Below are 15,817 nucleotides of genomic sequence, written 5' to 3'. Positions count from 1 at the left end.
GTCCTCTGGGAGGCACAATTCACAGGACCAAACAACCATGCACCTGTTTGCTGTCCAGATGTAGGCGAACTACACTCAGAAGGCACCCCTCCCTTCTTACATTTTTATTAGGATATGCTTCAAAGCATCTGCAGAAATAAAGCAATATTGCTTCACCCCTATTACCAGGCTTATTAATCTAAGGCATATTAGCCAAATAATTGCAGTTTGAAAGGCCAGGGCATGCTTGTTCTTTTTCTTCTGTGTGCTTAAATCACAAAACAGGAAAAGACAGAGGCCTCTCTGCACAGATTTGCTCTGGTTACAGCCACTAATGTTACCCCTTAGTATATACAGTCAGAATAAACCCAATAAGCCTACAATTTGCAACTTATGATAGTTTCAGGTTAGGGGAACATTCTGCTGATTGTGGTTTATAGCAGTTTTACATTGGTCACCAATGTAAGACTTCAAACTGAATAATGGGAATATGTTAGTCAGTGAGAGAGACTGTCATTTAAAACTAGCCAGTAAGCGCCTTAAGGCCTAGTTCTGCAAACCTTTATTCACATGTATAGTCCTTACAAGAGTAGTCACATCGATTCCAGTGCATACTACTCAGGTGCGTAAACATTTGCAAGATTTTTGTTAGGGTTAGCCACCATAACCAATAAGCATATACCAATAAATCCAGAGTAACTCTATGGACTTCAGTTCTGTTACTGTTGATTTACATTAATGAAACTAGTGGCTGCTTGAACTTGCCATAGGAAGAAGTATCAGCACTTATTCAATACTGGCAGGGAAAAAGAGAGAGAGAATGCTAACCAGTGCTTAGCTTGTAAAAACCAAACACTAGCTACACCCTCTGCACAGCTACTGTGCATGGAAGTGATAAATCAGTTGGAGTTGTACGTGTATTAGGCTTTGTGTGATTTTAGCCACAAAAGCTAGGCTACTATATGATGAAGAAAAAAAGATGTATTTAATACAATGATTTAATTCATTACCTTTTCTTCTACTGCATCATAGCATGGACATATATTTTATGACTCTGTGAGAGTAACGTCTGGAGGTTTTGGCCTTTGACAGGAAAATATAGCATGCTCTGATTGGCTTATTGCACTGTATTGTTGAAAGTCACAAACACAGCAAATGCACAAGGAGAAGGGATGCCTCCCTCCAAAAAGGGATACAAATGGCATTTGTGATATGAAGCTTTTCTAAAGAGCTGCAACTAACAATGTGGACATAACTTTGGTTTGAAACCTCTGGCACTTCAAACACAGAATTGTTGATTTCTTTGAACAGTTGCACCCAAGAGTTATAATTCTGGACATATTCTAGAAATGGGGAAAAATGAAGTTTTCACTGTGGATTTCAAGTCAAGTTCACAATCCTGCCATCCATACTCAGCCAAAATATTCATTTAGTCAGTGGAAGTTTTGTGAAAGTAAGGAATGCAGAATAGGGTCCTTATTAATTCAACCAGCTTTGAGATCTCCCATCTTGCATTTAAGACTGAGGAAGACAAAGAGGACAGAGATGCCCTTGGTAGCAGGGTCAGTAGGGTGGGCTTATGACATCTGATCATCTGTGTAAGGATGGGTACCCAACAGAGGTGATGCATGGAGTCATGTGCCCCTCCCCAGAGCATGCTCAGTAACATCTGCTGAAGCCACTGCCCTCACTCTGGTCCACCCTCCCCCCCCCCATCGGCAGGTATGGGTCATCTATAATACCTGGGCTGTAATGGTAAATCAAGAGCAGAAATACTTAAATAAAGTCCAAATGACTCAAAGCCTAATAGACAGTCTCTACGCAAAAGAATAAATGGACACAAATCTGACATCAGGAATCATAACATTCAAAAACCAGTGGGAGAACACTTCAACCTCTCTAACCACTCAGTGACAGACTTGAAGGTGGCAACTTTGCAACAAAAAAACTTCAAAAACAGACTCCAAAGAGAAACTGCTGAACTCGAATTAATATGCAAACTAGATACAATTAACTGTGGCCTAAACAGAGACTGGGAATGGTTGGGTCATTACACTAATTGAATCTATTTCCCTATGTTAAGTTCTCCTCACACCTTCTATGGGCCATCTTAATTATCACTTCAAAAAGTTTTTTTTCCTCCTGCTGATGATAGCTCATCTCAATTGATTAGACTCTTCCTGTTGTTATGCATACTTTCACCTTTTCATGTTCTCTGTATGTATAAATATCCCCTGTCTGTGTGTTCCATTCTATGCATCCGAAGAAGTGAGCTGCAGCTCACGAAAGCTCATGCTAAAATAAATTTGTTAGTCTTTAAGGTGCCACAAGGACTCCTGTTCTTTTTGAGAAGAAGAAAGTTAGCTAGCTAAAAAGGCTACCTATGGTTGATTTCTGCATGCAAGTTTTTTGTATGATATAAAATGGTTAATTAACTTTAATGTATATTAATATGCAAAATAAAATAATTCCATAATTTAACCCAAACCAGAGCAATATGTCACATGAAGGTCCATATATTATGTTAATTTGTGTGCTTTGTTATCTGTAGCTGTCAATATTTTTATCTCTGCCTGACCTAAGCAACAATTTTGGTTCACGTTAAAAAAAAAAACAAAACATGAAAAGCATGGGGGAAAAAGCTTCATTTTTACTAATCTCCAGTCCCTTCTGTGTTTTTTGCTTTTATTTTTGTGCTCTACTCTCACTGTATGCTAATGTGTAAAAAGCTTTTTGACCCAGTAAAGCTGTTTATATAAATTTAAAAACCTCTTTGATCACAGAATAACTCTAAATCAGGGGTCGGCAACCTTTCAGAAGTGATGTGCCGAGTCTTCATTTATTCACTCTAATTTAAGGTTTCGCGTGCCAGTAATACCTTCTAAAAATGTTAAAATGTCTCTTTCTACAAGTCTATAATATATAACTAAACTATTGTTGTATGTAAAGTAAATAAGGTTTTTAAAATGTTTAATTTTAAATGAAACTTCTTAAATTAAAATGCAGAGCCCCCCGGACCAGTGGCCATGACCTGCGCAGTGTGAGTGCCACTGAAAATCAGCTTGCGTGCTGCCTTCAGCACACGTGCCATAGGTTGCCTATCCCTGCTCTAAATCAAACAGAGAATTTTTCCTAAGTCACCGTTGTTGGAACCGTTAACGTTCTATCTTCTACAGTAGTGTGTATGATGCTTTTACATGGGTATTTGTGATAATGGATATTTTAGTATTTGTTTTGCAGGAGGTAGATTACTGCCAGTCTTACATACCAGGGTGCTGAGCATAATAGAAACAGACTGAAAAATAAATTGTATAGAGCGTGACTTCTGAATGTGAACCCAGGTACATACTGAAAAATTGGCTGTGGCATTCTCTACTATGTCAGACTGAATAAAAGGCTTTTGACTCACACAACTATTGATCCATTAGTCTGTTTAGGATTGGTGCTGTAAAACTCATTAGAATCCTTTTGCTTATGAATTTGAATAAAGTGAGGTCTCCAGGAAAAATATTCATACTGTGTCTGGCCAGTTAGTCAGCTCTGTATGAAACTACCAGTTTCTACTCTGGGTTAAATCCTATCTCCTCTGGGCAGCCTGAATACTTTGGGATGTGATCCAGGAACATCCAGTGGGGGAGGGAATTTCTGAACCGCTGCTGCTGTAGCCTCAGGGCTGCAACAGCCTTGGCAGCTGCTACAGTCTCTTCCATGTGAAGAAAGGGGAGGCTCAGCTTGCAGAGTGACATATGGAACCACATAATCCTGGATTCACCTGTCCCATCTCTAACCCTCCCTCCCTGTTGAGTTGGAGGGAACACGGAGTTGTGGTGTACTAAAGGGGTGCAGACCGCCTGAGTAAGCTCTCTGAATCATTCCTGTGCAGCAGAATCTTTGTTTCTGATGTGTTTACCCATGGAGGGGCATAGCAGGAAATGCCGCATTGCGAGTATTTCAGGATTTGACTTGATCAAATATCAAATATCACCATGAGCTCATGATGCATATAAGGAGGAATGCCAGCACCATGAGAACAAAATTCTTACCACTGACAAAACTAGTGAGCTTTTCAGTATCAGGCACGTTGTGGGTTCACCATTCATTTCTTGCTTGCTTCTGGAGAAACAAAAGCCAAGTTGGACAAAGCAAAACCTTCATTTATATATGTAGTTCCTGAATTTTCCCAGAGTGATATTTGGTTCTTCTCAGACAGAGATAGTAATAATGCATTTTTAACAGCAAAATAAAGGTTTTGTACTAACTGACGTTTGTTTTCCCTGGAGCAAGAAATATTTGGTGAACCCATAACATATCTGATGCTTTCATGAAACCCTGGGAATGTGCTTTCTTTCCTTGCTAGTTTTGTCAGTAGCAAGAATTTTTTGTTCTCATAGTCCTAACCTTAAACTGACATTTCTTTGTCATTCCTTTTTCACACCAGAAAAGCTTGATCACAATTGGAACAGGGTCACATATGTTTACACCTGTAGCTGACCGATGTCAGCAGATTTGGCCTTGTAGAGCACAGGCTGCGGGGCTATAAAATTGCAGAGCAGACGTTTGGGCTCAGGCTGCTGGAGCCCAGGCTCTGGGACTCTTCTCCCTTCTGGGATCCCAGAGCTGAGCCCAAATGTCTACACTGTAGTTTTATAGCCCTGCAGCCTGAGACATGCGAGCCAAAGTCAACTGACATGGGCCAACTGTGAGTGTTTTATTGAAGTGTAGACATAGGTGAATGAATTTGTTGGTGGGAAGGAAAGGGCATAAACTCTGACCTGGCCTTTACCTGTGACAGTCACAAATTATTTAATCACTAATTTTTACCCAGTTATTCCTAGAAATCAAACAGGCTGAGGGTGTCTCAGGTTGTACCCATCTGACACCTTTTCCAGTGAGGAGGGGACAGCAACAATTCATCAGTGACACTTACAAATTGTGATGCTGTCTTCCTTTTGCACAAAAGGCACAGCTGCCTGCCTGGTGATAACATCAGCTTATCAGTGTTGGGGTTCCATTTGTTTTCACTCTGCCTCTTGCTGTCTCACTCGGGGAGCAGGTGAGTATAGCTGACTGAATCTGCTTGACCTCCATGACTGATCCTTTGGGAGGCACAACTCACAGGACTGAACAACAAAGCTCTTGTTTGCCATCCAGAAATGGCTGGCAGGCCAGGCCAGGGCAATGCAAGCAGGCAGAAAACCCATTGTTTCTGTAAACATTATACTGAATCCACTGGGGACATTTTCCCCCAAGAAATTGTAAGCTCTTCATTGTGTTCTACGTTCTAAGATCTCTGATAAATTTGCAGTTGGTATATCAGCAGGATTATATTTGCTATGATCATTATTGTTTATATGTGTATTTATATATAAATTTATATAATTTGTACATACTGAAAAATTGGAGGATAAATGATCTTGTAGTTAAGGCACTGGACTGAGATTTGCGAGATCCGAGTTTAGTTCCTGCCTGTCTTTGGGCACGCCACCTAATCTCTCTGTCTCTGATTCAGCAAAGCTCTTAAGGACACCCTTAATTTTAATCACATGCTTACATGCATCCCTATTCAGCAAAACACTTAAGCATGTTCTGAAGTCTGACTAAAGTCAACGCACATGCTTAAATGCTTTGCTGAATTGAGGTCTCTGTGTATTCAGTTCCTCATCTGTGAAATGGGCTAATAATACTTCCCTACCTCATGGGGGAGTTGTGAGGATAAGCTGATTAATGCTTATGAGATGTTCAGATCCTATGATGCTGCATGAATCCATTTCTGAGGAATGGGAGGGAAGAACCCTGGAAAAGTGGGGAGAAGGAATTTTTGTATGTAATGTACTTTGTAAAGTGCTTTGGGTACCTCTGGGATGAATGTTGCTATAAGAATGTATGATTAATTATTAATATCATAAATCAGCGTTAGTAAAGATTAATGGTTAATTTTCATTATGGATTGCTTAGCCTGTTTTATTTTAATTTAGATATAAATATTCTTTGTTTTTAAAATGGCTCACTGTACATGCATGGGAATTATCTTTCCCCTCGCAAAAGGGTTCTCTGATCTCCTTTTGTAGTTTGGAGGATCCCTCCCCCAACTTCATGCTGTACCTCTCCATGAACCTGAATGTCTTGCTTGGTGATTGCCCTCCTTCTGGCTGAGCAGAATCTTCTCTGGGGCCTGCCAGCAGAGGATAGGGTGACCAGATGTCCCGATTTTATAGGGACAGTCCTGATATTTGGGGCTTAGTGTTATATAGGCGCCTATTACCCCCCACCCCCTGTCCCGATTTTTCACACTTGCTGTCTGGTCACCCTAGCAGAGGATTTGCCATGTGACAGGAGGTGCTGTCCACTACAGCCTGCATTTAAATTGTTTCTGCAGTGCACCATGGCCCCTTCTAGCCTGTAGTGAAGGGCAGAGATGGAGCCTTGAACTCAGGTTTGCCACATGACAGCACAGTCTGTCACTCACATGACACTCAGAACATGAATGAGGACATATCAGTTTTCCCAGGTCAGAAGCTGCAATGTGTGGGCAGAGCTGGCTGTTTGTTAGCAAGGATCTGCAAATCTGACCCTATCTCTGAAATCTATGAGGTGATTTTTCATTTTCAAAGTATTTTTTAGAAGCGTAAGATTTTCCATTCTGCAAAATGGAAACTTTTTGTGTGTGTGTGCGCACAAAATGTTGACCCTCCTCAATCATGAGTAATGCAAATTCTCATAAAGTTTTACTGGAATTTCCAGTTTCAAGTTGGGTTGTTTCTCAAAGATTGGAATTGAAGCTGTGCCCTTTGTCTTGGTACTTGGGGGAAGGAGCGTTAGTTTGACTCTTTTGTTAGTCACTTTATAGGAGCTAGTATTTAAACCCAGATCTGAATGTACCTGAACTATGGAAAAGTTCAGACCTGGGCCCAAACTTTGTGGCTTGAGACAAACTCTAGTCACTTCAGTTAACAATGAATCATCCAAAACCCCAGGCAGAGCCATATACATTGTGGTGATGTTTAGCAGGAGCTCAGTAGTGCTTTGATATAGGGGGCCAGATCCTTGGTTCTGGGAAGGTCCCTTTGCACCACCAGAGCAGTGCAAAGGAACCATAAACTTGCCCTAAATGGGCAGGTGAGGATTTCCTGCCCATCTGGGCCCTGTGCAGTAGGAGTGGGAGCCGGCATTCCAGAGACGAATGGCGTAGGGTCAGAGACTGACAGAAAGGCCTTCAAGTGGGGTCATTGCAAACTGATGCAGATTTAAGTAGCCGCTTTTGCCTCCCCCAGCGTCACTGATTGTGAGCAGGAGAAGATTGGGCCTTGGCAATCTATTGCTTAACCTTGGATTTCTTTGCTTTATGATGGCTTGTCACTAACATTCAGTTTTGTTGTAATTAAAATGTGGGTTCAAACTACAATAACTGGATCTGGATTTTAAACCTAGCCCGTGTGTTACATGAACTATCCCCAACTCCTCCTTGTTGTCGCCATTATTACTTGGCTAATTATTAGTAGGCATAAAAGTAGGAGTGCTTTTAAGGAGAGATTTGAATAAGGAAGGGGTAGCAAGTGGCCAGCTCAGGAAGGGTGTTCTAGATGGATGGGCATGGAAGAAAGAGGGCAGAGACAGTAGTGACAAAAGTGCCCAAATGGAGCAGTGAGGCTGCTATCAGTGGCGGAGAGGAGGGATGGCAAGAAGAGATGAGCGGTAGATTGCAGGGAGGGGCAGAGTTATTCAGTACCTTGAAGGCAACGCACATAAAGTTTGAACTTTAAATAGTAGAAAGGTGGGGGCTGTGGAGGGTTATGAGGCATTCCATAAGATAAAAAGGTGTCACACAATCAGATTATGGACAAAGAAAATGATCGCAGCAGCTGCATTTTGCCAGTTAGAGGAAGGAGTAGCTGATGTGGACGCCAGAGAGGCCAGGGAGGGGAGGTCGCAGCAGTTGGGATGGGAGAGGGAGAGCTCCTGGTTTTAGCTGTGGAGAGACAAAGAAAAGATTAGAAGCTTACTTTTAGCTGTTAAGTTTAAGATGATAGTGGGACATCAAAGAGAGGTCGCAATGCAAGTTTGGATGGAGGAGACAGATCAGGAGTAGAGAGGTAAATTAAAGAGTCATCAGCACAGTGAGAGTAGATCACCACAAGACCTCCATAGCCCCACAGCTGTCTTCTGTCTTGACCTTGGGATTCTCCCTTTACCTCCGGGCATTCTGGGTTGGTCAGTCCTGTTAGAGCTAGGCAGGAGTTTCCCTTTTTGGTATATTGTGGTGTGTACATGATTTATGATGGAGGGAAAAAAACAACTATCTATCCCCACGGTATCTATACTAAAGTGTTATGTGTACATGCTGCCTGTTGCTTTAGAGGCCTAAAGTAACACATGCCTGTGCCCTGGCTACAGCCGTGGCACCAGGGCAGGGCCGGCTGCAGGCACCAGCGCAGGAAGCAGGTGCTTGGTGCGGCCAATGGAAAGGGGCGCGCGTCCGGGTCTTCAGCAGCAATTTGGCAGGGGGTCCCTCACTCCCTCTCGGAGGGAAGGACCCGCCGCCGAATTGCTGCTGAAGAATGAAGTGGTGCGGTAGAGCTGCCGCCGAAGTGCCGCCGATTGCGGCATTCTTTTTTTTGTTCTTTCTTTTTTTTTTTTTTTGCTTCATCACTTGGGCGGCAAAAAAGCTGGAGCCAGCCCTGCGTGGCACCTTCATGTAATATAAACTTTTTTACATATTCCACATAGTCTCACCCCACTGGTGGGATGCGGTAACACTCTTCTCCATTACACTGCAGTGACACCCAGGCTATGCTGCCTTACTTAGCATATTGTCATCAAAGTCAAGAGGGTATGAAAAGTGAAACCACTTCTTATTTCCCCTAGAATGATTCATTGTAAAGGAAGAGTGGTAGGTTTTTCCCTTACCATTTATGGAGAGATATGCTTTAGACTTGCAGGGGAGTTTGATCATTTCAAGGCCTCTTATGGCCATATTTCGAATGCTTTAAATTGTTGCAAAATCAGAACAGTGGAAAAGGGTGGGAGATAATGGGCTATTTTTATTTTGCTTTCAGAACCCCCAGCTAAAGCAGTGTATTAAAGTTCTGTTTAATAAAGTTCTGTTTCATGGTCACTCATCTATTAATACCTACAACAATACTATAAAGGTAAATAAGGATAAATATACCTAGTCTGTGGTCTAGAGACTGCTCTCCCAAGTGTTATGTGTTCTGAGACAGCAGACTGATGTGTCTGCCAAGCACAAGCCTTTCTGAGCTGATATATTATACATGTATCAGCCAGGAGAAAGAGAGTTTGGTTTGCAAAGAATAGCTCCAGTCTTGTCACATCCCCATCTGATCAATTCATCAGAACATTAGCTGAGAGGGTTATTCATAAAGCAGGGAGGATCCTCTGTATTGTGCCCTGATATAATAGGACATCATGTGCATTTTTTAAAAGTAAGTGCCAGGTAAATCAGATTTCCAATAGACAAACATTCATCATCATGGTTCACACTAGTGCACCATTTATTGTAACCAGAGACACTAGTGATGCAATAAAAAATGTCCCAGTGATCAAATTCTAACAAGCACTGACGAAGTGGGTATTCACCCACGAAAGCTTATGCTCCAATACATGTTAGTCCTTAAGGTGCCACAGGACTCTTTGTTGCTTTTTGCAGATCCAGACTAACACTGTTACCCCTCTGATACGTAACAAGCACTGCAATTGTCTCTAAACTAGCTTTGTGAAATATTATTTTCGTCAACACTAATCTATCTTTTTCAAAACGAGTGCATTTCTCTATCCTCTTTGTTTCTCTGTAATAAACCTATAATAAATAAACACCTCAAGTGTAGGCAGGCTTACAGTCTTAGGCAATATTTAATGTACGTCACCTATAGGCTTAGTACAGCAGCAAATGAACTTCTATTATAATGTAAACACTGGTCTTATGAAGCTCAAAAAAACTGTAATGGAATGCTGAAAACAATTTACTCTCAATACTGAAAAGTATCACTCCGTCTAAGAACTGATTTTAAGACCTAGTTTAGTATGTAATTATTTTAATAAAAGGAAACTATGGGTTCTAGTAAATATCTCTAGGCTCTTATCCACATTAGCCAACACTACACTATTGTCCTCAGTATTGAAGGGCATCCAGTTCAATGATTCAAAGTATACACAATGTGCTAAAGGTCATTTGAGGCAGCTTTGCTCAAGATTCGTGCTACTTTGAAATGTGCTTATCTAGGGGGCTTAGCTGTAACACTGAAAGCAAAACTAATAAAAATTCCTAAAGGAGTGCAGCTGAGGAGTGATGATTCTGAGAGGCTAATAAATATTTCCTTACTGTTAATAAAGGACATGTCTTTCTATAGTGATAGAAGCAGCAAGCTGCAATGACCCGGATCATAAGGATCCTTGAATTATTTATGACCATTGATAACTCCTATTTATTTATTACCTTACACTGCACCTATAACAGAAGAATCGATGTTGAAACAAATATAAATATGATTTTTAAAAGTTTATAAAAAAGCTATTGGGCAAATTCTTGTCTATGAGTAATGGCCCACAAATAGGCAGGTACAGGTATCAGAATGGGAGAAAGGAAAATTACTCTCCCAGCCTGTGCCCACCACCAAGGTCCAGCAATGTTTGATGCTACTACAAAAGGATCCCAAAACAAGACCCCATTCACAATAGAGTTTCATAACATGATTGTCCTTTTTTCTTCTGCATTTTGATCCTCAGTGAAATATTTAATAGTAGAGCTGATCAAAATATTTTGAATTTCAAAGTTTTGACAGAATTTCTAATTTCAAAATTTAAAAACCCGATTAAATAAAAATTAATTAAAAATCATTTAAAATCCCATAAAGCTAGTTGCATTTTTTTCAAACTTCAATTTTTTTTAAATGTTTAAATTTTGAATTTCAAGAAAATATAGATTTTAAAAAAATACATTTCTTATTCTTTCAGCCAGCTCTAGTTAATAGTTAAATATCAGCCTTAATGGCTCCTTTGAACTGGATCGGAGTGGCATACATCTATCTCAGAGCTTTTGTTGCTAGTTTCAGGTTGTCTGAAGATTCAGGCAGACATCACTGCATCAGTTTACACTCAATTCTTATTTTTACAACCTTACAGGCTTTTTTTTTCTTTTTCTTTTTAAATGATAGTGTAGACTCTGGATCGTAAAAAGGTAGCCTCCAGAATGAAGAAAGTACTAATTTGTCAAACTGTTGTGAATCAGCCCAATTCAAGCCCCGAGCACACATATATACTGCAGAAGCAGACTTCACATGTGTCCTATTCTGGCCAATAGCACCCTCTCTCAAAACATTTCAAAAGGTTTGAAATCAAGATAAGTTGAACCAGTGTAAGCGCTGTTTTATATCTGCTTTGTAGCTACATCAGTATAGCTGCAAACATCCCTAAAGCAGACAAGCCCTAAGAGTAGTACTAGATTAAGGCATGACTGATCTGGGCATCATGCTGTGATGGGTGCCTCAATTTATTTTCCTTTGCACTCAGATTTTTTTTTATTCCCCTTCTCTTACATCCTCTGCAGAGTCATTTGTAGAACCACATTTCCAGTGGAGGCAGGCCATACTGTATTTAGCCTTCATCTATCCCTGGTTATAGGTGTGATAAATCAACATGTCACAGATTTCCCAAATGAATATATAATTAACTCTAACCGCACATACAGTTGTCACCACAAAATAATCGTTAGATTTTATGGCAGGTTGTCAGTTGTTAGACTGTAAACAAATCTTGCCTGGCCAGACTCCCTAATTCTGAATTCTTATTGTGACTAGGATCGTTATAGGTTCAAAACCTGCGGGCTGATTCTGATCTGATCTCACAACAATATAAATCAGGATCAATTTAACTGATGTTAAAGTAGTTAACCAGTGTAAGTGAGATCAGGCCATTGCCGCCTACTCTTTATACATCCAGGGCCAAATTCTCCTTGAGTTACACTGGTGTGATCATATTGAAAGCAGTGCATTTGCACTAGTGTAGTTGAGAGAGGAGCTCTTGGCTGGTTATTAATTTTTTAATTTTCCAGGTTCCAAAATGTGCATTCCTTATGCCCTAGGATCAGTACAGTAGCATTGTTCTCATCCCATATTTTTCTCTATAGCCTATCCCTAGTGGAAATTCCAGCAGACTCTATTTATATATTTAGATTATGTAGTATCAGTCTCTCTCTGAGCACTTCGCATAATTTAGAATATCAGTATCCAGGTGCATAATTCTAACCAATCACATATCAACTGAGAGTCTGAATATCCCTATGGAACTCCAATTTCAATCCTCTACATCTGTTTTATTGTCCTATTCTTCAGATGGTTTCTATTGGTTTTTTTTTCTCCTGATTTCTGCTGGAGGACCAGTATTCCATATCTGGAATTTCCACTTGGGATGGATTCATTCTTTATTTTAGCTAAAAGGGTGCACGTTTCCCCCCACTTGTAAGTGCATTTCTCTTTATTTTCAGAAATTGGGCATGCATTGGAGATGAGCAGAAATACATTTCTTGTACATTCGCATTGATCTGAGACGATCGGAATAACTTGACAGATACAGTATGTTATTGAACGTTATTTTATTCATAATGAGCCAAATCTTGTAGATCAATTTTTACACAGAAAAACTGCCAATAACTTTAGAAGTTTGCCTCAGCAAGGATGGAATAAAATTGAGAGCCAGATTCTGTCACCCTGTATGGACTATTTGTGGAGTAAGGAAGACATATTCATTGGCCTTTCTACTCCCCTCTGTCTGTGCAGCTGCAGGGATCCAGTTGTGATTTCATGATTCATGGCCACCTGGCTCCATGCAATTTAGTGATGCGCAGGGGCAGCCCTAACGTATGCCACTGGTATAGGGTTCCTTTGCGAGTAAAGGATCAGCCACAGTGGAGCCACACATTCCTCTGCCATGCCCCTTCTTCATTTGAAGAGGCAATGGAACAGCTGTAACAGGAAGCAGTGGAGTTGCCTCCACCAGCCTTCTACCCGTGGAGAGATCCCCTGGACCGGGGGCCATTCTCTAGCAGGTGTCTCTGGACAGATTAGGGCCACCGTGTACTGCTTACATGCAGTGGCAGATTAGTCACTGGGCTGACGGGGCTTGTGCCCAGCGACCCTGGCCAACTGGGGGCCCCCGATAAAATGGGCTCTCTTGTGCCCTGACCCCACTTCCTGGCAGGAGCGCTGGGCAGGGGAAGCCCCAGTGTCTGGACCCTGGCTGCAGCCCCAGGACTGGAAGCGCTGTAGCTCCCTGCCATGGCCTCAGGGCTGGGGGTGCTCTCACTCCCCGCTGTGGCCTCTGGGCCATGGCTGGGGGTAGGGGGACAGAGCTTCTCTGGTTTTGGGACTGCAGTGTGGGGGGACAGAAAGGAGCAAACTGGTTGTGCGGGGGACAGAGTAGGGCAGAATATGGGTGGCACAGGGTGGGGCCACGGGGGGAAGGGGTATAATGTTTGTTTTGTGCAACTGACACCTAACAGTCACACTGTGAGGAAGACTATCGTGACCCCTTCAGTTAGGGTCACCAGACAGCAAGTATGAAAAATCGGGACAGAGTGGGGGGGGGGGTAATAGGTACCCATATAAGAAAAAGCCCCGAATATCAGGACTGTCCCTATAAAATCGGGTCACCCTACCTTCAGTTATTTGAGCACATTGGCAGTTTAGACCCAGATTTTACAAAAATAAAGTGTCTTACCAATCTTGATGTGACTAGCAATAATGTAATGCATTAAACAAAAGAAACAAAACAAGCAAACAAATAAAAGCAACAGAGATTTTAAAATAATGCAGATGTTCCCTTCCAAGGTTGGAAACGCAAACCCAGATCTGAAAGTGAAATGATGCACTGACTAAGAATAAAAGTGAAACAGGAAGTGTAATAATACAATTTATTATATAGAGCTTTACATGTTCAAAGCCCTGTCACAGGCAGTAGTTAATTAAGCCACACTATTCCCCATTTTGCATATTCTATTGGTGTGGAGACCAAAGCAAGGTGATAAAGTGGCTGCTCTAGGTCAAGCTGCCACAGCTAGGATTAAAACTCCGGCCTGCTCTACTCCCAGGCCCAGTACCGTGCTCATTCCTCCAGAACACAGTGCAGTGTTATTGATCAAAATGAGTTAAGTGTAAAGCAGAAAGTAAATAAGTAGCATAATTGGTGAAAAGTGACCCAAGCTATTCTTTTGGCATTACAGCAGGTAACTTTATAATACTGGCGATTCTGGTGGTTTAAACTCACCATTTGTTTAAATGTTATTAAAAGTTTATTTATCTCTTTTGTTTCTTCCCAGCTTCAACCCAGGAGGAGGGAGTCATTGGCTGATGATATAGGGGGCAGAAGCTAAGCAAACAAAGTAGTAATGGTGTCCCAACAGTGGTTAATCCCCAGACACCCTATTCTCAGTGGGTCTCGTTTAGAGAAATAGGGGAGGGAGGAACCAGACTCCTGCTGCTGAAAGAGGATGAGGGAGCCAAAATCCCCCCGGGGTTGCAGAGAAAGAGAGTTGGTTGGCAGCAGTTTTTGGAAAGCACCAGTGTGAGCAGCATAAGAGCAATCCTCCAAGGGCACCACAGACTTGGAGTGCTTCCAGGAACTATCAGCTGCAACAGTAGCAGCATGTGGCTTTCACCTGCTCCACTTAGCTCTTTGCATGAGAGGTGTGGGTGAGAGTTGCGTGCTGTGGCTGACACTGTTAGACCAAAGGACAAGTACAGGATTGGTGAGATTCTCCTCCTGCATTTGCTGCTGCTTAGAGAAGCAACTGTTTCTTCCCTCCTTCCTCCCTGGCTCTGCAGCTGACTCCTTTGGTTTCACCCCAGTCACCTAAGAAATTGACTTGCTTCTCCCGCATGCACAAATCAGTGGCTGATCCCCTTTCTGTGAGTCCCTCACTCCTTGGCTAGCTGCTCTGCTTTGACCCTACCCTTCTTTTTCTCCAGGTCCCTCCAGCAGCTCAGGGAATTTCAGCTCACCTCACTTTCTTTCCAGTAGCAGTAGGAGTCTGGCTGAAAATAGCCATGGCCAGTTTGGAATTATATGAAGTCTTATATTACAAATCTATAGAGGGTCAGAACCTCAATGTAGTTCAACTGACTAAAATGGAGTGGTGCCAATCTATAGCAGTTAAAGATCTGGCCCAACATGTTCATTAACCCTGTGTGGCCCATCTTGTGATGTTAATAGGTGAATATTGGAATTAAGCTTCCAGAGATTTCACAATAAGTCTAGCAGAAATTGACATCTGTCACAACAAAGAGGTCAAGGAGAGAATAAGTGTGGAGGCTCAAGAACAAATTGTGTTAAACTAACTTAATAACTTTATTTGACTGGGTAACAAACCTTGTGCATGGGGGAAGAGGTAGACGTGGTATAGCTTGACTTTAATAAGGTTTTAGATACCCCTCGCATGACCTTCTCATAAACTAACTATGGAAATACAAGCTAGATAAGCTACTATAAGGTGGGTGCATAACTGGTTGGAAAATCATTCCCAGAGAGTAGTTATCAGTGGTTCACAGTCATGCTGGTAGGACATATCAAGTGGGGTCCTGCAGGGCTCAGTCCTAGGTCCCGTTCTGTTCAATATCGTCATCGGTTATTTAGATAATGGCACAGAGTGCACTTCTAACATTTGCAGATGATACCAAGCTGGGAGGGCTTGCAAGTACTTTGGGGAATAGGATTAATACTCAAAATGATCTGGAAAAACTGGAGAAATGGTCTGAAGTAAATAGGATGAAATTCAATAAATGCAAAGTACTCCACTAAGGAAGGAACAATCAGTTGCACACATACTAAATGA

The sequence above is a fragment of the Mauremys reevesii genome, linkage group 6, assembly GCF_016161935.1.
Source record: "Mauremys reevesii isolate NIE-2019 linkage group 6, ASM1616193v1, whole genome shotgun sequence".
Classification (NCBI taxonomy): Eukaryota; Metazoa; Chordata; order Testudines; family Geoemydidae; genus Mauremys; species Mauremys reevesii.
Note: the sequence above shows the minus strand (reverse complement) of the source record.